Source organism: Eurosta solidaginis, chromosome 5 (assembly GCF_040869045.1).
Source record: "Eurosta solidaginis isolate ZX-2024a chromosome 5, ASM4086904v1, whole genome shotgun sequence".
In the NCBI taxonomy this organism is placed as follows: Eukaryota; Metazoa; Arthropoda; class Insecta; order Diptera; family Tephritidae; genus Eurosta; species Eurosta solidaginis.
This window is the reverse complement of record NC_090323.1, coordinates 259,201,122-259,226,291: the sequence shown is the minus strand read 5'-3', so window position 1 is coordinate 259,226,291 and position 25,170 is coordinate 259,201,122. Positions and strand designations below refer to the sequence as shown.

The 25,170-nt window shown below is 42.0% G+C and overlaps 1 long non-coding RNA gene across 1 annotated transcript in view; it reads right to left on the bottom strand.

Annotated features, from left to right (window-relative positions):
• Positions 1–24,945, bottom strand: part of LOC137251700 (uncharacterized) — a 33,167-nt gene extending 8,222 nt beyond the window's left edge. Inside the window, exons 1-2 of the long non-coding RNA XR_010953315.1 lie at positions 23,845–24,945; positions 22,106–23,264 (exon numbers count right to left, since the gene is read on the bottom strand). This is a non-coding gene — a long non-coding RNA (uncharacterized lncRNA). The remainder of the gene's footprint in view (positions 1–22,105; positions 23,265–23,844) is intronic.
• Positions 24,946–25,170: the final 225 nt, after the last annotated feature.

The following is a 25,170-nucleotide window of genomic DNA, read 5'->3' as shown; positions in this document are numbered from 1 at the left end:
TTTGGAATTTTTGTGTGTTGTAAGAAAATGTGTTCAATGTTTTGGTTTCATTTTGATTTTGCCATCTTCTTTTGACAATCCCTACTCCAGTGAAATGAAAGACATAAAATCAGCTGATGAGGCGAGCCAACCATATAGTTCAGCCATGCGTAACTGACGTTTAAGTATACTCAATAAACACACTTTACAATGTTGCATTTGCAGTTTGAAACAATTTATTACGCAATTTTTTTTAAATTGGCAATTTATTATTACAATTTATTATATGACAAATTGCGTAATAAATTGCCCAAATAGTATAAATTGCCAATTTGGTGTGTGTTTGAACCTAGTATTATTGTGTGAAAGCTCAGAATGTCACAGATACAGGGTGCTTCGTCATAGTCGAAACTTTTTAGAAAAATGCAAACACAAAATGTTTTTTGTAAAAAGTAGAAAAAAATAAAATGAGATTTGTCTTATAATGACGTATTTAACCATTAAATAAGATAAACTAATGATTTTGATAAGATAGCGGGGCACTGCCATGTAGGAAAATGAACCTATGGTAACCCTGGAATGTGTTTGTACGACATGGGTATCAAATGGAAGGTAAAATAATATTTTATTTTTTTATTTATTTATTTATTCATATTATAGGACAATCAGAACCTCCATACAGACTATTTACTAATATATCTTAACTAATCTAATCTAATCTAATATATCTAATATATCTAATATATATTATAAATGGGAAAGTTTGGATGTTAAGATGTTTGGATGTTTGGATGTTTGGATGTTTAGATGTTTGGATGTTTGGATGTTTGGATGTTTGGATGTTTGGATGTTTGGATGTTTGGATGTTTGTCCAGACGTTTGTCTTTGTGACTCAATAACGCAAGAACGGCTGGACCGATTTGGATGAAATTTTGCACACATATAGCCAATAGTCTAGAAGGATCTACTAGCTATATATTTTTCAAAAGGGGCGTGGTCCCCGCCCCTAGGAACAGTTATAATTTAATTATTATATTTTTTCGTCTTTGCGACTGAATCACGCCAGAATGGCTACACGGATTTTGATGAAATTTGGGACACAGACAGTAGTCTACTAGCGAAATTTTTTTCGAACATGGAAAGAGCGGTGGGGGTCCCACGACCCTTCGAGAAATTATTTTTCATAATTTTTACACATTATAACTTTACGTATACTGGCCTTCACCAATATCACAGACTCAAGGGGTCAAATAAGTCGAGGGCTTACAAAGTAAGCAGTGACACCCTCCGCCCGCCCCCCTTTATCTCCCACTCTGGTGTAAAATCAATAAATTGTTATAACTCAATCTAAATTTTCTCCTAAATCAATAGTTTTTGGTATCTGGTACATACAGAACGAGATCTAGACAATTTTGGAGGAACGATCAGTGGTCCTCTCCTCTACTCCCGCCATCCGCCCTCCATCAATTGTTTTTATTAGCACGCTTTTATTAGCTTTACCTGTATGTTTCTATCTAACTTTTTATTCGCTCCAATGCGCCTGCTGCCTTATTAACATGGTTTTATAATTAGCTTCACCTTATTTGTAATCCCGTAAGGGTCATATCGAGACCCTTCCGGGATCATTTCTGGATGGTTTTCGGGATCGGTCCGGGATTACGCCGGTGTAATTTCGGGACTTTTTCGGGACTATTTCGGGATCATTTTGGGACCCTTCCGGGATCATTTCTGTATAGTTTACGGGATCCGTCCGGGATCCCGTCGGGGTTATTTTGGAACATTTTCGGGACTATTCCGGAATCATTTCGGGACTATTTCGCGATCATTTGGGGACCCTTCCGGCATCATTTCTGGATGGTTTTCGGGATCCGTGCGGGATCTCGTCGGGGTCATATGGGGACTTTTTCGGGATCATTTGAGGGCTCTCCCGGCATCATTTCTGGATGGTTTTCGGGATCCGTCCGGGATATCGTCGGGGTCATTTGGGGACTTTTTCGGGATCATTTGGGGGCTCTTCAGGCATCATTTCTGGATGGTTTTCGGGATCCGTCGGGGATCTCGTCGGGGTCATTTGGGGACTTTTTCGGGATCATTTTGGGGCTCATCCGGCATCATTTCTGGATGGTTTTCGGGATCCGTCCGGGATCCCGTCGGGGTCATTTCGGGACTTTTTCGCGCCTAATACGGGATCATTTCGGAACCCTTTCGGCATCATTTCTGGATGGTTTTCGGGATCCGTCCGGCATCCCGTCGGGGTCATTTCGGCACTTTTTCTCGACTAATACGGGATCATTTGGGAACCCTTTCTGCATCATTTCTGGATGGTTTTCGGGATCCGTTCGGGATCCCATTAGGGTAATTTCGGGACTATTAGGGGATCATTTGGGAACCTTTCCGGCATCATTTCTGGATAATTTTCGGGATCCGTCCGGGATGCCGACGAGGTCATTTCGGGACTATTAGGGGATAATTTGAGGACCTTTCCGGCATCATTTCTGTATTGTTTTCGGAATCCTTTCGGGATCCCGTCAGGGTCATTTTGGGACTTTTTTGGGGCTAATACGGGATCATTTGGGGATCCTCTAGGGGTCGTTTCGTGACTTTTTCTGTTTTATTTCGGGATCATTTGGGGACCCTTCCGGCATAATTTCTTGATGGTTTGCCGGATCCATCAGGGTCATTTCGGGACCATTTTGGGATCATTTGGGGACCCTTCCGAGATCATTTCTGGATCCGTCCGGGATGCCGTAGGAGCCATTTCGGGATTTTTTGTTACTTTTCCGGGATAGTTTTTGGACCCTTCCGGGATCATTTCTGGATCTGTGCGGGATCCCATCTGGGTCATTTCCGGACTATTTCGGGATCATTTTGGGATCCTTCCGGAATCATTTCTGTATGGTTTTCGCGATCCGTCGTTGATTCCCTCGGAGCCATTTCGGAACCTTTTCTGGAGTATGTGGGGGTCATTTGGGGACTTTTTCGGGATCATTTGGGGCTCTTCCGGCATCATTTCTGGATGGTTTTCGGGATCCGTGCGGGATCTCGTCGGGGTCATTTGGGGACTTTTTCGGGATCATTTGGGGGCTCTTCCGGCATCATTTCTGGATGGTTTTCGGGATCCGTCCGGGATATCGTCGGGGTCATTTGGGGACTTTTTCGGGATCATTTGGGGGCTCTTCCGGCATCATTTCTGGATGGTTTTCGGGATCCGTCCGGGATCCCATCAGGGTAATTTCGGGACTATTCGGGGATCATTTGTGGACCTTTCCGGCATCATTTCTGGATAATTTTCGGTATCCGTCCGGGATGCCGACGAGGTCATTTCGGGATTATTTCGGGATCATTTGGGATACCTACCAGCATCATTTCTGGATGGTTTTTGGGATTCGTCCGGGATCCCGTCGGGGTCATTTCGGGACTTTTTCTCGACTAATACGTGATCATTTGCGGACCCTTTCGGCATAATTTCTGGATAGTTGTCGGGATCCGTTCGGGATCCCGTCACGGTCATTTCGGAACTATTAGGGGATAATTTGAGGACCTTTCCGGCATCATTTCTGGATAGTTTTTGGAATCCTTTCGGGATCCCGTCAGGGTCATTTCGGGGCTTTTTCGGGATCATTTAAGGATGGCTTTCAGGATTCGTCCGGGAACCCGTCAGGGTAATTTCTGGACTTTTCCGAGACTATTTCGGGCTCATTTTGGGACCTTCCCAAGATCATTTCTGGATGGATTTCGGGATTTGTCCGGGATGCCCTCAGGGTCATTTTGGGACTATTAGGTGAGCATTTGAGGACCGTTCCGGCATCACTTCTGGATGGTTTTCGGTATCCGTTCAGATTCCCGTCGGAATAATTGCGGGACTTTTTCGGGATCATTGGGGTCCCTTCCAAAATCATTTCTGGATGGTTTTTGGGATTCGTGCGGCATCCCGTCGGGGTCATTTCGGGACTTTTTCTCGACTAATACGGGATCATTTGCGGGCCCTTTCGGTATCATTTCTGGATAGTTGTCGGGATCCGTTCAGGATCCCGTCAGGGTCTTTTCGGAACTATTGGGAGATCATTTGAGGACCTTTCCGGCATCATTTCTGGTTAGTTTTCGGGATCCTTTCCGGGTCCCATCAGGGTCATTTCGGGACTTTTTCGGCATCATTTAAGATTGGTTTTCAGGATTCGTCCGGTATCCGTCAGGGTAATTTCTGGACTTTTCCCAGACTATTTCGGGATAATTTTGGGACCCTCCCAAGATCATTTCTGAATGGATTTCGGGATCTGTCCGGGATGCCGTCAGGGTCATTTTGGGACTATTAGGTGATCATTTGAGGACCTTTTCGGCATCACTTCTGGATGGTTTTCGGTATCCGCTCAGGATCCCGTCGGAATTATTGCGGGACTTTTTCGGGATCATTTGGTGTCCCTTCCGGCATCATTTCTGGCTGGTTTTTGGGATTCGTCCGGCATCCCGTCGGGTTCATTTCGGGACTTTTTCTCGACTAATACGGGATCATTTGCAGGCCCTTTCGGCATCATTTCTAGATAGTTGTCGGGATCCGTTCGGGATCCCGTCAGGGTCTTTTCGGAACTATTAGGTGATCATTTGAGGACATTTCCGGCATAATTTCTGGATAGTTTTCGGGATCCTTTCGTGGTCCAGTCAGGGTCATTTCGGGACTTTTTCGGGATCATTTAGAGATGGCTTTCAGGATTCGTCCGGGAACCCGTCAGGGTAATTTCTGAACTTTTCCGAGACTATTTCGGGATAATTTTGGGACCTTCCCAAGATCATTTCTAGATGGATTTTGGGATCAGTCCGGGATGCCGTCAGGGTCATTTTGGTATTAGGTGATCATTTGAGGACCTTTCCGGCATCACTTCTGGATGGTTATCGGTATCCGATCAGGATCCCCTCGGAATCATTGCGGGACTTTTTCGGGATCATTTGGGGTCCCTCCCAAGATCATTTCTGGATGGATTTCGGGATCTGTCCGGGATCCCGTCAGGGTCATTTAGGGGTGCGTTCGAGATCCCGTCAGGGTCATTTCCGGAATTCTTCGGGAATATATCGGGATTATTTCTGGATGGTTTATGGGATCCGTCCATGACCCCTTAAGGGTCATTTCAGGACTATTAGGTGATCATTTGAGGACCTTTCCGGCATCACTTCTGGATGATTTTCGGTATCCGTTCGGGATCCCGTCGGAATCAATGCGGGACTTTTACGGAATCATTTGGGATTCCTTCCGGCATCATTTCTGGATGGTTTTCGGGATTTGTCCGGGATCCCGTCGGGGTTATTTCGGGACCTTTTCGGGGCTAATACGGGATCATTTGGGGATCCTCTAGGGGTCGTTTCGTGACTTTTTCTGTATTATTTCGGGATCATTTTGGGACCCTTTCGGCATAATTTCTTGATGGTTTGCCGAATCCATCAGGGTCATTTCGGGACCATTTTGGGATCATTTTGGGACCCTTCCGAGATCATTTCTGGATCCGTCCGGGATGCCGTAGGAGCTATTTCGGGATTTTTTGTTACTTTTCCGGGATAGTTTTTGCACCCTTCCGGGATCATTTCTGGATCTGTGCGGGATCCAATCTGGGTCAATTCCGGACTATTTCGGGATCATTTTGGAATCCTTCCGGAATCATTTCTGTATGGTTTTCGCGATCCATCGTGGATCCCCTCGGAGCCATTTCGGAACTTTTTCTGGAGTTAGTCGGGATAATTTAGGGACCCTTCCTGGATATTTTCTGGATGGTTTCTGAGATCCGTCCGGGAGTCCGTCAGGGTAATTTCGGAACTTTTTCGGGGACTATTTCGGGATCAATTTGGTACCCTTCAGGCATCATTTCTGTGTGGTTATCTGGATAAGTCTAGAATCGTGTCGTTGTCATTTCGGGTTTTTTTCGGACTACTTCGGGAACTTTTGGAAACACTTCCGGGGCGTTTCTGGATGGTTTTCGGGATCCGTCCGCGATAGCGTCGGGGTCATTTCGTGGCTTTTTCTGGATAATTTCGTTATCATTTTGGGATCCTATCAGGTTATCAGCTCGTAAAGTTCTTTTTTTTACTCAATTACAAAAATAAAATGCATTAGACAGAAAAAAAATTTTAAACAGATAACTTTATAAGCAGGCTAATGTGAATAGCCCACATATTTCATTTTCTCCTTGCGGACGGGGCCGCGGGTAAAGGCTAGTATATTATAAATGGGAAAGTTTGGATGTTAAGATGTTTGGATGTTTGGATGTTTGGATGTTTGGATGTTTGGATGTTTGTCCAGACGTTTGCCTTTGTGACTCAATAACGCAAGAACGGCTGGACCGATTTGGATGAAATTTTGCACACATATAGCCAATAGTGTAGAAGGATCTACTAGCTATATATTTTTCAAAAGGGGCGTGGTTCCCGCCCCCTAGGAACAGTTATAATTTAATTATTATATTTTTTCGTCTTTGCGACTGAATCACGCCAGAATGGCTACACGGATTTTGATGAAATTTGGGACACAGACAGTAGTATACTAGCGAAATTTTTTTCAAACATGGAAAGAGGGGTGGGGGTCCCACGACCCTTCGAGAAATTATTTTTCATAATTTTTACACATTATAACTTTACGTATACTGGCCTTCAGCAATATCACAGACTCAAGGGGTAAAATAAGTCGAGGGCTTACAAAGTAAGCAGTGACACCCTCCGCCCGCCCCCCTTTATCTCCCCCTCTGGTGTAAAATCCATAAATTGTTATAACTCAATCTAAATTTTCTCCTAAATCAATAGTTTTTGGTATCTGGTACATACAGAACGAGATCTAGACAATTTTGGAGGAACGATCAGTGGTCCTCTCCTCTACTCCCGCCATCCGCCCTCCATCAATTGTTTTTATTAGCACGCTTTTATTAGCTTTACCTGTATGTTTCTATCTAACTTTTTATTCGCTCCAATGCGCCTGCTGCCTTATTAACATGGTTTTATAATTAGCTTCACCTTATTTGTAATCCCGTAAGGGTCATATCGAGACCCTTCCGGGATCATTTCTGGATGGTTTTCGGGATCGGTCCGGGATTACGCCGGGGTAATTTCGGGACTTTTTCGGGACTATTTCGGGATCATTTTGGGACCCTTCCGGGATCATTTCTGTATAGTTTACGGGATCCGTCCGGGATCCCGTTGGGGTTATTTTGGAACATTTTCGGGACTATTCCTGAATCATTTCGGGACTATTTCGCGATCATTTGGGGACCCTTCCGGCATCATTTCTGGATGGGTTTCGGGATCCGTGCGGGATCTCGTCGGGGTCATATGGGGACTTTTTCGGGATCATTTGAGGGCTCTTCCGGCATCATTTCTGGATGGTTTTCGGGATCCGTCCGGGATATCGTCGGGGTCATTTGGGGACTTTTTCGGGATCATTTGGGGTCTCTTCCGGCATCATTTCTGGATGGTTTTCGGGATCCGTCCGGGATCTCGTCGGGGTCATTTGGGGACTTTTTCGGGATCATTTTGGGGCTCATCCGGCATCATTTCTGGATGGTTTTCGGGATCCGTCCGGGATCCCGTCGGGGTCATTTCGGGACTTTTTCGCGACTAATACGGGATCATTTGGGAACCCTTTCGGCATCATTTCTGGATGGTTTTCGGGATCCGTCTGGGATCCCGTCGGGGTCATTTCGGGACTTTTGCGCGACTAATACGGGATCATTTGGGAACCCTTTCGGCATCATTTCTGGATGGTTTTCGGGATCCGTCCGGGATGCCATTAGGGTAATTTCGGGACTATTAGGGGATCATTTGGGAACCTTTCCGGCATCATTTCTGGATAATTATCGGGATCCGTCCGGGATGCCGACGAGGTCATTTCGGGACTATTTCGGGATCATTTGGGATACCTAACGACATCATTTCTGGATGGTTTTTGGGATTCGTCCGGGATCCCGTCGTGGTCCTTTCGGGACTTTTTTTCGACTAATACGGGATCATTTGCGGACCCTTTCGGCATCATTTCTGGATAGTTGTCGGGATCCCGTCACGGTCATTTCGGGACTATTAGGGGATGATTTGAGGACCTTTCCGGCATCATTTCTGTATTGTTTTCGGAATCCTTTCGGGATCCCGTCAGGGTGATTTTGGGACTCTTTTGGGGCTAATACGGGATCATTTGGGGATCCTCTAGGGGTCGTTTCGTGACTTTTTCTGTTTTATTTCGGGATCATTTGGGGACCCTTCCGGCATAATTTCTTGATGGTTTGCCGGATCCATCAGGGTCATTTCGGGACCATTTTGGGATCATTTGGGGACCCTTCCGAGATCATTTCTGGATCCGTCGGGATGCCGTAGGAGCCATTTCGGGATTTTTTGTTACTTTTCCGGGATAGTTTTTGGACCCTTCCGGGATCATTTCTGGATCTGTGCGGGATCCCATCTGGGTCATTTCCGGACTATTTCGGGATCATTTTGGGATCCTTCCGGAACCATTTCTGTATGGTTTTCGCGATCCGTCGTTGATTCCCTCGGAGCCATTTCGGAACCTTTTCTGGAGTATGTCGGGGTCATTTGGGGACTTTTTCGGGATCATTTGGGGCTCTTCCGGCATCATTTCTTGATGGTTTTCGGGTTCCGTGCGGGATCTCGTCGGGGTCATTTGGGGACTTTTTCGGATCATTTGGGGGCTCTTCCGGCATCATTTCTGGATGGTTTTCGGGATCCGTCCGGGATATCGTCGGGGTCATTTGGGGACTTTTTAGGGATCATTTGGGGGCTCTTCCGGCATCATTTCTGGACGGTTTTCGGGATCCGTCCGGGATCCCATCAGGGTAATTTCGGGACTATTAGGGGATCATTTGTGGACCTTTCCGGCATCATTTCTGGATAATTTTCGGTATCCGTCCGGGATGCCGACGAGGTCATTTCGGGATTATTTCGGGATCATTTGGGATACCTACCGGCATCATTTCTGGATGGTTTTTTGGGATTCGTCCGGGATCCCGTCGGGGTCATTTCGGGACTTTTTCTCGACTAATACGGGATCATTTGCGGACCCTTTCGGCATAATTTCTGGATAGTTGTCGGGATCCGTTCGGGATCCCGTCACGGTCATTTCGGAACTATTAGGGGATCATTTGAGGAACTTTCCGGCATCATTTCTGGATAGTTTTTGGAATCCTTTCGGGATCCCGTCAGGGTCATTTCGGGGCTTTTTCGGGATCATTTAAGGATGGCTTTCAGGATTCGTCCGGGAACCCGTCAGGGTAATTTCTGAACTTATCCGAGACTATTTCGGGATCATTTTGGGACCTTCCCAAGATCATTTCTGGATGGATTTCGGGATTTGTACGGGATGCCCACAGGGTCATTTTGGGACTATTAGGTGAGCATTTGAGGACCGTTCCGGCATCACTTCTGGATGGTTTTCGGTATCCGTTCAGATTCCCGTCGGAATAATTGCGGGACTTTTTCGGGATCATTGGGGTCCCTTCCAAAATCATTTCTGGATGGTTTTTGGGATTCGTCCGGCATCCCGTGGGGGTCATTTCGGGACTTTTTCTCGACTAATACGGGATCATTTGCGGGCCCTTTCGGTATCATTTCTGGATAGATGGTCTTTTCGGAACGATTGGGAGATCATTTGAGGACCTTTCCGGCATCATTTCTGGTTAGTTTTCGGGATCCTTTCCGGGTCCCATCAGGGTCATTTCGGGACTTTTTCGGCATCATTTAAGATTGGTTTTCAGGATTCGTCCGGTATCCGTCAGGGTAATTTCTGACCTTTTCCCAGACTATTTCGGGATAATTTTGGGACCCTCCCAAGATCATTTCTGGATGGATTTCGGGATCTGTCCGGGATGCCGTCAGGGTCATTTTGGGACTATTAGGTGATCATTTGAGGACCTTTTCGGCATCACTTCTGGATGGTTTTCGGTATCCGCTCAGGATCCCGTCGGAATTATTGCGGGACTTTTTCGGGATCATTTGGTGTCCCTTCCGGCATCATTTCTGGCTGGTTTTTGGGATTCGTCCGGCATCCCGTCGGGTTCATTTCGGGACTTTTTCTCGACTAATACGGGATCATTTGCGGGCCCTTTCGGCATCATTTCTAGATAGTTGTCGGGATCCGTTCGGGATCCCGTCAGGGTCTTTTCGGAACTATTAGGTGATCATTTGAGGACATTTCCGGCATCATTTCTGGATAGTTTTCGGGATCCTTTCGGGGTCCAGTCAGGGTCATTTCGGGACTTTTTCGGGATCATTTAGAGATGGCTTTCAGGATTCGTCCGGGAACCCGTCAGGGTAATTTCTGAACTTTTCCGAGACTATTTCGGGATAATTTTGGGACCTTCCCAAGATCATTTCTGGATGGATTTTGGGATCAGTCCGGGATGCCGTCAGGCTCATTTTGGTATTAGGTGATCATTTGAGGACCTTTCCGGCATCACTTCTGGATGGTTATCGGTATCCGATCAGGATCCCCTCGGAATCATTGCGGGACTTTTTCGGGATCATTTGGGGTCCCTCCCAAGATCATTTCTGGATGGATTTCGGGATCTGTCCGGGATCCCGTCAGGGTCATTTAGGGGTGCGTTCGAGATCCCGTCAGGGTCATTTCAGGGCTTCTTCGGGAATATATCGGGATCATTTCTGGATGGTTTATGGGATTCGTCCATGACCCCTTAAGGGTCATTTCGGGACTATTAGGTGATCATTTGAGGACCTTTCCGGCGTCACTTCTGGATGATTTTCGGTATCCGTTCGGGATCCCGTCGGAATCAATGCGGGACTTTTACGGAATCATTTGGGATTCCTTCCGGCATCATTTCTGGATGGTTTTCGGAATTTGTCCGGGATCCCGTCGGGGTTATTTCGGGACCTTTTCGGGGCTAATACGGGATCATTTGGGGATCCTCGAGGGGTCGTTTCGTGACTTTTTCTGTATTATTTCGGGATCATTTTGGGACCCTTTCGGCATAATTTCTTGATGGTTTGCCGGATCCATCAGGGTCATTTCGGGACCATTTTGGGATCATTTGGGGACCCTTCCGAGATCATTTCTGGATCCGTCCGGGATGCCGTAGGAGCCATTTCGGGATTTTTTGTTACTTTTCCGGGATAGTTTTTGCACCCTTCCGGGATCATTTCTGGATCTGTGCGGGATCCCATCTGGGTCAATTCCGGACTATTTCGGGATCATTTTGGAATCCTTCCGGAATCATTTCTGTATGGTTTTCGCGATCCATCGTGGATCCCCTCGGAGCCATTTCGGAACTTTTTCTGGAGTTAGTCGGGATAATTTAGGGACCCTTCCTGGATATTTTCTGGATGGTTTCTGAGATCCGTCCGGGAGCCCGTCAGGGTAATTTCGGAACTTTTTCGGGACTATTTCGGGATCAATTTGGTACCCTTCAGGCATCATTTCTGTGTGGTTATCTGGATAAGTCTAGAATCGTGTCGTTGTCATTTCGGGTTTTTTTGGGACTACTTCGGGAACTTTTGGAAACACTTCCGGGGCGTTTCTGGATGGTTTTCGGGATCCGTCCGCGATAGCGTCGGGTCATTTCGTGGCTTTTTCTGGATAATTTCGTTATCATTTTGGGATCCTATCAGGTTATCAGCTCATAAAGTTCTTTTTTTTACTCAATTACAAAAACAAAATGCATTAGACAGAAACAAAATTTTAAACAGATAACTTTATAAGCAGGCTAACGTGAATAGCTCACATATTTCATTTTCTCCTTGCGGACGGGGCCGCGGGTAAAGGCTAGTATATTATAAATGGCAAAGTTTGGATGTTTGGATGTTTAGATGTTTGGATGTTTGGATGTTTGGATGTTTGTCCAGAAGTTTGTCTTTGTGACTCAATCACGCAAGAACGGCTGGACGGATTTGTATGAAATTTGGCATGCATATAGCCAATAGTCTAGAAGGATCTACTAGCTATATATTTTTCAAAAGGGGGCGTGGTCTCCGCCCCCTAGGAACAGTTATAATTTAATTATTATATTTTTTTGTCTTTGCGACTGAATCACGCCAGAACGGCTTCACGGATTTTGATGAAATTTGGGACAGAGATAATAGGCTACTGACGAAATGTTTTTCGAACATGGAAAGGGGGAAGGGGATCCCACGACCCCTTCGAATAATTACTTTTTAACAATTTTTACACATTATAACTTTACGTATACTGACCTTCACCAATATTACAAACTCAATGGGTGAAATAAGTCGAGGGCTTACAAAGTGAGCAGTGATACACCCCCCCCCCCCTCCTCCTTTCCCCTCTCCTGCAAAATCTATAAATTGTTATAACTCAATGTAAATTTTGTCCTAAAATCAATAATTTTTGGTATCTGGCTCATACAGATCGAGATCTAAACAATTTTGGAAAAACGATCAGTGGTACTCTCCTCCTCCCGCCATCCGCCCTCCTTCAATTGTTTTTATTAGCACGCTTTTATTAGCTTTACCTGTATGTTTCTTTGTAACTCTTTACTCGCTCCAACGCGCCTGTTGCCTTATTAACATGGTTTTATAATTATCTTCACCCAATTTGTAATCCCGTTTGGGTCATATCGAGACCCTTCAGGGATCATTTGGTTTTCGGGATCCGTCCGCGACCCCGCCGGGGTCATTTCTGGACTTTTCTCGACTAATACGGGATCATTTGGTGACCTTTTCGGCATCATTTCTGTGTGGTTTTCGGGATCCGTTCGGGATCCCTTCAGGGTCATTTTGGGACTTTTTCTCGACTAATACGGGTTCCTTTGAGTTACCTTCCGGCATCATTTCTAGATGGTTTTCGGGATCCATCAGGGATCCCGTCGGGGTCATTTCTGGACTTTTTCTCGACTAATACCGGATCATTTAGGGTAGCTTCCGGCATCATTGCTAGATGGTTTTAGGGATCCGTCCGGGATCCCGTCTTGGTCATTTCGGGACTTTTTCTCGACTTATACGGGATCATTTGGGGACCCTTTCGGCATCATTTCTCGATGGTTTTCGGGATCCGTCCGGAACCCGCCGGGGTCATTTCGGGACTTTTTCTCGACTAATACGGGATCATTTGGGGACGCTTTCGGCATCATTTCTGGATGGTTTTCGGGATCCGTCCGGGATCCCGTCGGGGTCATTTCGGGACTATTTCGGGATCATTTGGGGTACCTTCCGGCATCATTTCTAGATGGTTTTCGGGATCCGTCCGGGATCCCGTCGGGGTTATTTCGGGACTTTTTCTCGACTAATACGGGATCATTTGGGGACGCTTTCGGCATCATTTCTGGATGGTTTTCGGGATCCGTCCGGGATCCCGCCTTGGTCATTTCGGGACTTTTTCTCGACTTATACGGGATCATTTGGCGACCTTTTCGGCATCATTTCTAGATGGTTTTCGGGATCCGTTCGGGATCCCTTCAGGGTAATTTTGGGACTTTTTCTCGACTAATACGGGTCCATTTGAGGTACCTTCCGGCATCATTGCTAGATGGTTTTCGGGATCCGTCCAGGATCCAATCAGGGTTATTTCGGGACTATTTTGGGATCATTTGGGGTACCTTCTGGGATCATTTCTATATGATTTAGAGGATCCGTCCGGGATCCCGTCGGGGTTATTTCGGGACTTTTTCTCGACTAATACGGGATCATTTGGCGACCCTTTTGGCATCATATCTGGATGCTTTTCGGGATCCGTCCGGGAACCCGTCAGGTTCATTACGGAACTATTTCGGGATCCTTTGGGGTACCTTTCGGCATCATTTCTAGATGGTTTTCGGGATCCGTCCGGGATCCCGTCAGGTTCATTACGGAACTATTTCGGTATCCTTTGGGGTACCTTCCGGCATCATTTCTATATGGTTTTGAGGATCCGTCCGGGATTCCGTCGGGGTCATTTCGGGAATTTTTCTCGACGAATACGGGATCATTTGGGGACGCTTTCGGCATCATTTCTGGATGGTTTTCGGGATCCGTCCGGTATCCCGTCGGGGTCATTTCGGGACTATTTCGGGATACCTTCCGGCATCATTTCTGGATAGTTTCCCGGATCCATCCGGGATCCCGACGGGGTCAATTCAGGACTTTTTCTTGACTAATACGGGATGATTTGGGGACCCTTTCGGCATTATTTCTGGATGCTTTACGGGATCCGTCAGGAATCCCGTCGGGGTCATACCGGGACTTGTTCGGGACTAATACGGGATAATTAGGGGAGCCTTTCGGCATCATTTCTGGATGGTTTTCGGGATCCGTAAGGGATCCTGCCAGGGTCATTTCGGGACTATTTCGGGATCATTTGGGGTACCTTCCGGCATCATTTCTATATGATTTTGAGGATCCGTCCGGGATCCCGTCGGGGTTATTTCGGGACTTTTTATCGACTGGTATCGGATCATTAGGGGACCCTTTCGGCATAATTTCTGGAGGGTTTTCGGTATCCGTCCGGGATCCCTTCCGGGTCATTTAGAAACTTTTTCGGGACTATTTGGGGATCATTTGAGGTATTTTCCGGCATCATTTCTGTATGGTATTCGGGATCATTTGGGGTCCCTTCCGGCATAATTTCTGGATGGTTTTCGGTCATTTCGGGACCATTAGGGGCTCATTTGAGGACATTCCGGCATCATTTCTGGATAGTTTTTGGTCGGGGTAATTTCTGGACTTTTCAGATATTGTTTCGGGATTATTTTGGGTTTCCAAGATCATTTCTGGATGGATTTCGAGATCTGTCCGGGATCCCGTCAGGGTCATTTAGGAGTCCGTTCGAGATCCCGTCAGGGTCATTTCGGAACTATTAGGGGATCATTTGAGGACCTTTCCGGCATCATTTCTGGATAGTTTTCGAAATCCGTCTGGGATCCCGTCGGGGTCATTTCAGGACTTTTTCGGGACTAATACGGGATCATTATGGGAACCTTCCGGAATCATTTCTGTATGGTTTTCGCGATCCGTCGTGGATCCCCTAAGGACCCTTCCTGGCTATTTTCTGGATGGTTTTTGGAGCCCGTCAGGATCATTTCGGAACTTTTTCGGGACTATTTCGGGATCATTTTGGTACCCTTCAGGCATCATTTCTTTGTGGTTCTCTGGATAAGTCTAGAATCGTGTCGTTGTCATTTCGGGTTTTTTGGGACTATTCCGGGAACTTTTGGAGACCCTTCCGTGGCATTTCTAAATGGTTTTCGGGATCTGTCCGCGATAGCGTCGGGGTCATTTCGTGGATTTTTCTGGATAATTTCGGGATCATTTGGGGATCCTGTCAGGTTATCAGCTCATTTAGTTCTTTTTTTACTCAATTACAAAATAAAATGTATTGGACAGAAACATCTTTTTAAACAGATAACTTGATAAGCAGGCTAACGTGAATATCCCATATATTTAATTTTCTCCTTGCGGACGGGGCCGCGGGTAATGGCTAGTTTATAATATATATTAGATTAGATATTAGATTAGATTAGATATTAGATTAGAAGAAATAGTATAGGTGCCAATACTGAGCCTTGAGGTAACCCTATGGGTACCTCTAATTCATCCGACGTCAGAGCATTTATAACTGTTTTCTGCTTTCTCTGCTTCAAATAGTTGCGGAACCATTTAAGTTCAATATCAGTTATGCCAATCCGCTGCATTTTTATACTCAGTTGAGCAGAGCTCACAGAGTATATTAACTTTGATTGCATAACGGTTGGTTGCACATGTATAAAGGAATCGAGATAGATATAGACTGCCATATATCAAAATCATCAGTATCGAAAAAAAATTCGATTTAGCCATGTCCGTCCGTCCATCTGTCCGTTAACACGATAACTTGAGTAAATTTTGAGGTATCTTAATGAAATTTGGTACGTAGGTTCCTGGGCACTCCTATTTAAAATGAACGATATCGGACAATAACCACGCCCACTTTTTCGATATCGAAAATTTCGAAAAATCGAAAAAGTGCGATAATTCATTACCAAATACGCATTATGCGATGAAACTTGGTAGGTGATTTGAGCTTATGACGCAGAATAGAAAACTAGTAAAATTTTGGACAATGGGCGTGGCACCGCCCACTTTTAAATGAAGGTAATTTAGAAGTTTTGCAAGCTGTAATTTGGCAGTCGTTGAAGATATCATGATGAAATTTGGCAAGAACGTTACTCTTATTTCTTTAGGTCTGCATAATAAAAATTAGCAAAATCGAAGAACGAACACGCCCACTTTTTAAAAAAAAATTTTTTTAATTCAAATTTTAAAAGAAAAGTTAATATCTTTACAGCATATAAGTAAATTATGCCAAAATTCAACTCCAGTAATAATATGGTACAACAAAATACAAAAATAAAAGAAAATTTCAAAATGGGCGTGGCTCCGCCCTTTTTCATTTAATTTTTCTAGGATGCTTGTAATGCCATAAGTCGAACAAAAATTAACCAATCCTTGTGAAATTTCTTAGAAGTTTAGCTTCTAGGACGGTAATTGTTTTCTGTGAAAAAGGGCGAAATCGGTTGAAGCCACGCCCAGTTTTTATACACAGTCGGCCGTCTGTCCTTCCGCTCGGCCTTTAACACGATAACTTGAGCAAAAATTGATATATCTTTACTAAACTCAGTTCACGTACTTATCTGAACTCACTTTGTATTGGTATAAAAAACTGTCTAAATCCGACTATGACCACGCCCACTTTTTCGATATCGAAAATTACGAAAAATGAAAAAAATGCCATAATTATATACCAAATACGAAAAAATGGATGAAACATGGTAATGGTATTGGTCTATTGACGCAAAATATAACTTTAGAAAAAAACTTGGTAAAATGGGTGTGCCACCTACCATATTAAGTAGAAGAAAATGAAAAAGTTTTGCAGGGCGAAATCAAAAGCCCTTGGAATCTTGGAAGGAATACTGTACGTGGTATTACATATATAAATAAACTAGCGGTAACCGACAGATGATGTTCTGGATCACCCTGGTCCACATTTTGGTAGATATCTCGAAAACGCCTTCACATATACAACTAAGGGCCACTCCCTTTTAAAACCCTCATTAATACCTTTAATTTGATACCCATATCGTACAAACACATTCTAGAGTCACCCCTGGTCCACCTTTATGTCGATATCTCGAAAAGGCGTCCACCTATAGAACTAAGGCCCACGCCTTTTTAAAATACTCATTAACACCTTTCATTTGATACCCGTATCGTGCAAAAAAATTCTAGAGTCACCCCTGGTCCACGTTTATGGCGATATCTCGAAAAAGCGTTCACATATAGAACTAAGGCCCCCTCCTTTTTAAAATACTCATTAACACCTTTCATTTTGATACCTATATCGTACAAAAAAATTCTAGAGTCACCCCTGGTCCACCTTTATGTCGATATCTCGAAAAGGCGTCCACCTATAGAACTAAGGCCCACTCCTTTTTAAAATATTCATTAACACCTTTCATTTGATACCCATATCGTATAAACAAATTCTAGAGTCACCCCTGGTCCACCTTTATGTCGATATCTCGAAAAGGCATCCACCTATAGAACTAAGGCCCACGCCCTTTTATAATACTCATTAACACCTTTCATTTGATACCCATACCATACAAACAAATTGTAGAGTCACCCCTGGTCAACCTTTATGGCGATATCTCGAAAAGGCGTCCACCTATAGAACTAAGGCCCACACCCTTTTAAAATACTCATTAACACCTTTCATTTGATATCCATATCGTACACAAAAGTTCTAGAGTCACCCCTGGCCCAGCTTTATGGCGATATCTCGAAAAGGCATCCACCTATAGAACTAAGGCCCACTGCCTTTTAAAATACTCATTAACACCTTTCATTTGTTACCCATATCGTACAAACAAATTCTAGAGTCACCCCTGGTCTACCTTTATGGAGATGTCTCGAAAAGGCCTCCACCTATAGAACTAAGACCCACGCCCTTTTAAAATACTCATTAACACCTTTCATTTGATACCCATATCGTACAAACAAATTCTAGAGTCACCCCTGGTCCACCTTTATGGCGATATCTCGAAAAGGCGTCCACCTAGAGAACTAAGGCCCACACCCTTTTAAAATACTCATTAGCACCTTTCATTTGATACCCATATTGTACAAACGCATTCTAGAGTCACCCCTGTTCCACGTTTATGGCGATATCCCGAAAAGGCGTCCACCCATAGAACAAAGGCCCACTCCCTTTTAAAACACTTATTAAACTTTTGGTTTGACACCCATATTGTACAAACGCATTCTAGAGTCAACCCAGGTCCATTTTTATAACGATATTCCGAAAAGGCGTCCACCTATAGAACTAAGGCCCACTTTTCATTTGATACCCATATAGTACAAACAAATTCTAGAGTCACCCCTGGTCCACGTTTATGGCGATATCTCGAAAAGGCTTCCACATATAGAACTAAGGCCCACGCCCTCTTAAAATACTTATTAACACCTTTCATTTAATACTCGTATCGTACAAACAAATTCTAGAGTCACTCTTGGTCCATCTTTGTGGCGATATCTCGAAAAGGCGTCCATCTATAGAACTTAGGCCCACGCTCTTTTAAAATACTCATTAATACCTTTTATTTGATACCCATATCGTACAAAATAAATTCTAGAGTCACCCCTGGTCCACCTTTATGTCGATATCTCGAAAAGACGTCCACCTAAAGAACTTAGGCCCACTCCCTTTTAAAATTATCATTAACACATTTCATTTGTTACCCATATCGTACAAACAAATTCTCGAGTCAGGCCTGTTCCACCTTTATGGCGATATCCCTAAATGGCGTCCATCTATAGATCTATGGCCCACTTCCCCTTAAAATACTCTTTAATACCTTCCATTTGATACACATGTCATACAGACACATTCCAGGGTTACCCTAGGTTCCTTTTACAACATGGTGATTTCCCTTACTTTGTCTCCACAGCTCTCAACTGAGTATATAATGTTCGGTGACACCCGAACTTAGCCTTCCTTACTTGTTTTTATTAATATCTCTCTATCCACCGTTTCAAAAGCTCTTTTGAGGTCAAGGAAAACTGAAACCACTACTTTTTTGTTGTTTAGCTCTTCTTTCCAATCAGATATCACTAAGTTCAGCACTGTCTCACAGGAATGTTTTTTCCTAAATCCTGATTGTTGGTAGACTAGTATATTATTTACTTCAAGATGATTCACCAACTGATTCTTAACAATGACTTCGAGAATTTTAGCATCACTTGGCAAGGTATTTATGGGTCTAAGTTCTATAGGTTGCATTGTCTTTTTAACTTTTTCCACAGGTATTATTGTTGACGTTTTCCACATTTCAGTGGGCGTGGATATAGTCCGATTTCGTTCATTTTAAATAGCGATCTGAGATGAGTGCTCAGGAACCTACACACCAAATTTCATCAAGATACCTCAAAATTTACTCAAGTTATCGTGTTAACGGACGGACGGACGGACGGACATGGCTCAATCAAATTTTTTTTCGATCCTGATTATTTTGATATATGGAAGTCTATATCTATCTCGATTCCTTTATATATGTACAACCAACCGTTATCCAATCAAACTTAATATACTCTGTGAGCTCTGCTCAACTGAGTATAAAAAGCAAAAACAATCACAACAAAATTTGAGGGATTGTGTAATCAACCCCAGGTACCCAAAAATAACGATTTGGTTAAACTAAAAATAATTAATATCTTTCAGCAATCAACTGAACTTCAAAACTGCTATTAGAAGATATAATGAAATTCAACGAAAAAAATAATATATATATAAATCTAAAAGAAATATTATGGAGGTTTGCCAAAATAGGTAATCAGCAAGTAGTCCTATAAAAAACTTGTTTTCGAAAATTCAACCAGATTTAAATTCAAAACCCAAAAGCCACTACTTCAAGGGGTGGTAAATAAAAATGTATTTATAACAACAAACTATATTAAAACAGAATTTTAAATGATAATAAATAGGTAGAGATAAAATTTCAATATACTAACAAAGGATGTGAAAAAAAAAAAAAATATAATAATATAAAAAAACTGAAGAGAATATTTCGAAGAAAAAACTCAAACTAAGCTAAATAGAAAATAAAAAAAATGAAAAAAATAAAATAAAAATAATAAAAAAAAATCTAAATTCTTAATAATAAGATGTATATATGTAAATATAAGATTGTATTGATAAAAAATATAAAAAAAATTCAGAAAAGGGTCTTAGTTACTATCAACCAATTTGGTATAAAAATTCACTAATATTACAAAAAGGTAGAATAAAAAACTCTTAAAATTCCAAAGAGGAAATTCTGTAGAAAGACAAACGTTTGCGCATAAAAGAAAAATTGCAATAAGAAATTAAGTAAACTGCAAAATATATGTATGTATGTAAATATCTATGTACATACAAATGTATCAGAATCTATGTAGATTATAAGTAAGTACACGTGTAGTAAAAGAAAAAAATCTTTCTGGTTTCTTTGTTGTTGTTATATCTGTTAAATTTTTCGTTTATGCTATTGGTGTGTGTCGGTGTTGTACCTCGGCAAGGTCGTAGTGGATGCGAGTCGTTTGTCAGTGATTTGTCTAAGTCCAGGTCATTTGTATTTTTCAGTGTTCAGTGTTCAGTGTGGCACATCAAACCTCTAAGCCATGACCCAAAGCTTGGCTGCCACACTGCCGCAAACAACCGTGATGAAGGCTCACTGTAAACCTCATGTACAATCAGTGCTGGACTGCTTGCACAGTAGCTTAAACAGTGGCTTCCACTGGAAGCGTCTCCCTACTATTATACTTGCTTTACCGCAGGATCCCACTTATACAAGCGTTGCAGCTTATATAAGGAACTCCTACGGTCGGCTAAGTATCCCCCCTCGTATTTGTTACAGTGGCACTAATCACAACGAACGTGTCCGAGTGATGTTGCCACTATAACGGTCGTCTGTCCAGTCGAAGAAAGAAGATTGTTAAAGAAAGTGACAGAGAAATCAAAACTAATTTTTAAAAATTGAATGAAGCAAAAAAAAAAAAAAATAAGGAAACTGAGAAATGGGCTATTGATGTTAAAATTAGTAAGTAAAAAAAAGTAAGTAAATAAAATTGCAAATCGACAGACATTTGGGAAAAATAAAAATAAAAAAACTGGGCTATACGTTGGGCGCCATTGTTGTATAACTGACTGTTGGGGTAAGGCGGAGGTGGCATTTGGCATGCTGGCAAGCCCCTGCTAGCTCGTCGGGCGGGGTGAGTTTTTGCTCACTCGCCTTACCTACAGTTATACAAACAAGAGAGAGGTTCATGCCTGAAATCTATGAAAAGGAAAGGAAAGCTGGAAGAAAAGGTCTGTCCGTGTCAGGTGGAGTCATCCCTCCCACTCTGCGTAAAACCTCGACGCAACCTTGGGCGTTGCACTGACTCCGAGGCTTTAGCAACGCCCCCTTAGCCTGACATGTGTCCGTTCGTCAATGTCCCATGTCCCTAATCTGTCTAGCCCGTCACGTTAGCCTCACATCCACGTCTCCTATAATGCACCCATGCAACACCCACACCAAATTTATGCCTAATTAGCCTGACATATTATTTGGACTTCAACCCATTCAATGTAAGGCCAAATGATGTACAAGAAAACTAACCGATTTCAGCGGTAAATTTTACAATTAATTTATTATATAATTAATTTAATTGAACTACAAATTCTTGGAAACTACGTCTAAAATTAATTGGAATCCAAAAAAAGAAATATCTATTAATCTAACTTATTACTAATACCTAATCTGGACTTCAAATAATAATGGATATATATATAATACATATGTGTATGTATGTATCTATTTATCTGCTTGTGAATAAACAAATACTAACAAAGATTAATTTTTTTTTAAAGAAAAAGAGAATAACGTACTAACAATTTAAACACAAGTTGTTATGGGATGTTATGAGTGTTTAGAAGTTCGGCCCGCGGTAAAAAAAAAAAATTAAAGGAAAATTTTATAAAAGTAGTGATATCCGAAAGTAGGAATTATCGCACCGCCTCTGTAGTTGGTGCGAATTCAAAAATAAAGTCTTCCCTATTGTAAGGTAGATGGGTTTATACATATATATATGCAAATGTATACATAGTGTATTGTCTCAGAAATGTGATACCTTAAATATTATCACTCACCGATCTTACCAGCAACGAAGGCGCCTGCATCGGAGGGGGAGGGTAGCTGAAAATTCAAGAGCACATACATATGTATCATATACCTAAGAGACTTTATGTTGGAAGTTTTCCAATCAACTACCGGCAATGGAAAAGGATATATTTTGTTTATTCGGGCATGCGGTTGCGGTCCGAATCAAAGCAGAATATTTCCTCTTTTCTTTCTTGTGCGGACAAAAATATTTAATTAATTTAAGTAAAAAGAAAGAACAAAAGGTGGCTGAACAAAACGAGAATCGAGATTCCGTAGAGAAAAACTGAAGAAGAAAAGGTAATTTAAAAGGAGTGAAAGTTAACCAGATAAAAATAAACAAAAAAAAAACAAACTTTATGAAAACTATTGAAAATGGAAGCAAGTAAACTAAAGATTATGAGTAAGGAGAGGGTGAGATAAATAAAGAATGAAGACTAATGATCGGCAAACGAACAAAAAGGGGAAATTGTGATTTATTTTTTTTTTTTTTGGCAAAACTAAATAAATAAATAGAAACATAAAAAAGGCAAAATTAATATGAACAACAAAAAAGATAAAACAGGGAGGCCAAGTTAGGGCATAGTGATATGCATATAATTATCTACATATATACACATATGTGTACATATGTATGGATGTATATCCGAACCAAAAGAAAATTAGGAAACTAAACTTATTTACCGAAAAAAAAATCTCAAATTTAAATGATCAAATCAAAATTAATCTCAAATGTGGAAAACTAAACCGTCTAATAAAAAAAAAAAAAACAAATGCAAATATTATGCTAACAAAAATTTCAAAAAAACCCTAAAAAATGTCGATTAATTTTTTTTTCTCTGCTCGGCGGTGGCTCGAGACTTGCTCCTCCCCTTCGTTGTTCTCCTCTGCTGCGCTATATCACCCAAATAATGATTTCGGTGCCAGGATGGGAGCGCCAAGATGCCCTTTTACCCCTTTGATGTTCAGCCTGGCACCGTCTGTATGCTTCCTCTTGTCTTCTTCAACTTACTACCCCGCTTTTTATGTTAACTTTAGTGTATATGTGTGTGTGGCAAGTTCCTGTATGAAGTACTACCCCGCCTTTGTGTGAGTTTGTGACTCGATGGTGGTGGCAGATGTGGCAGGCTTTACCTTTAGCGCCGCGATCTATTCGAGGGGAAAAGAAACAGTTTCAGGGGTTGGGTCATAACGCAAATAAGGGAACACTTAGATGCATGTGAACTTTATTTAGCTTCTATCTTTGTTTTGCCCACTGTATCCTTTATTTGTTATAGTTATTGAATTTTATTAAATTGTGTAATTTTATTTATTTACCTGACTTTACCTACTTATTTCATTTTGCCTATTTATGAAATTTTGTTTATTTATTTCATTTTATTTATTTTACTTAATTTTATCTATATATTTAATGTTATCTATTCGATTTTACTCAGATGTCTGACTTTATGTATTTATGTACGATATTTTATTTTAATTAGTTGTATGGTTTTATTTTATTTTATAATTAAAGTTAATTTATTTAAGTTTTATTTTATTTAACTTTCATTATTTTATTTTATTTCATTGTTTCATAGTATCTTCGCATTTAATTTTATTTATTTATTCAATTTTGTGAATTTTAGGTATTAAATTTTATTTTATTTAATTTGCATTTTAACAATTTAATTTATGTTCACGAATAGTCCACACGCACCAGGGACTGGGGAAGGGGGTTTCACTGACTCACCTGAATAGGGTACAGGACACCGAGTTTTTTTTGTGTGCCGGTGCTTAACGGGCCAATAACGCGGTTAGCAACAACCGTAAACCGAATCTTATTTTTTTTTTTTCACAAAGGACTTTGTTTTCACTTAAAACGACTTTAGTAGCTTCCGCACTCACTTGCATGTACTTTACATTTGACACATGCCCTGTCATCGTTTGGCGATCGTACCCCATAGATCGAAAGCATTTCTTTCTCACCACTTTCACTCAAGAACGAAAGATACCAATACATACAATCCTCTTTTGGCGGGAAACGACAGACATAAACTTTCACGAACAAACTTCACGCATACTAACAGATACATGTTCCAACATCTAGGAATGTGTTTGCTTTCTACCAGTTACTAACACATGTGAACGTAGATATGCTGGTATATGCACACAGATATATACGTAGATGTTTGAACATCCTTACCATCGCCTTAACCCACTGGCTGCCGCTACAAAATATTAAACATTTTCTTAAAATTCTTCAAAAAAGTTTCATTTTTTGGTATTTTTGCATGTATCAGTATCACTACATATTATAAAACAAAGTCGCTTTTTCTGTCCCATGTCCCTTTGAATGCTTAAATCTTTAAAACTACGCAACGGATTTTCATGCGCTTTTTGTAATAAATAGAGTGACTGAAGTTTGTACATTGTATAATAACATCCATTAAATAGTGGAGAAATACTGTTATTTTTGAAGTTTCTAATGTGATGTATATACATATATAAGTAAGAGAAAGTTGTGTTAGTTACACTATTTATAACTCCAGAACGGATGAACAGATTTGGCTGAATTTGGTGGAGGGTAGCTTAGAACCAGGAGACAGACATAGGATACTTTTTATCCCGTTCTGGATAGGGTCTTGATATCAAAACGTTGACCTGGGTAATCCTGGGATATGTTTGTACAATGTGGGTATTAAATGGAAGCTGTTTATGTGAACTTTGATACGGGGTATTTTTCGTACCCGAGGGTAACTAGGGTCTCGAGATATAGGCCAAAATGTGGACCCGTGTAACCCTAGAATGTGTTTATAGAATATGCATAACAAATGAAAGCTGTTGATGAGTGCTTTAGTACAGGGTAATTTTCATATCTATTTGTGACTAGGGTCTCGAGATATAGCAAAACGTGGACCAGGTTACCACCAGGATGTGTTTTTACATTATGGGTATCAAATTGAAGCTGTTGATGTGTGCTTTAGTACAGAGTAATTTATACCGATGTATTATTTACGATCGTTTTTTCGGGGAAGTAGACCAGAGACGGGCTGGGAATGAGATTAGGACTAGGACT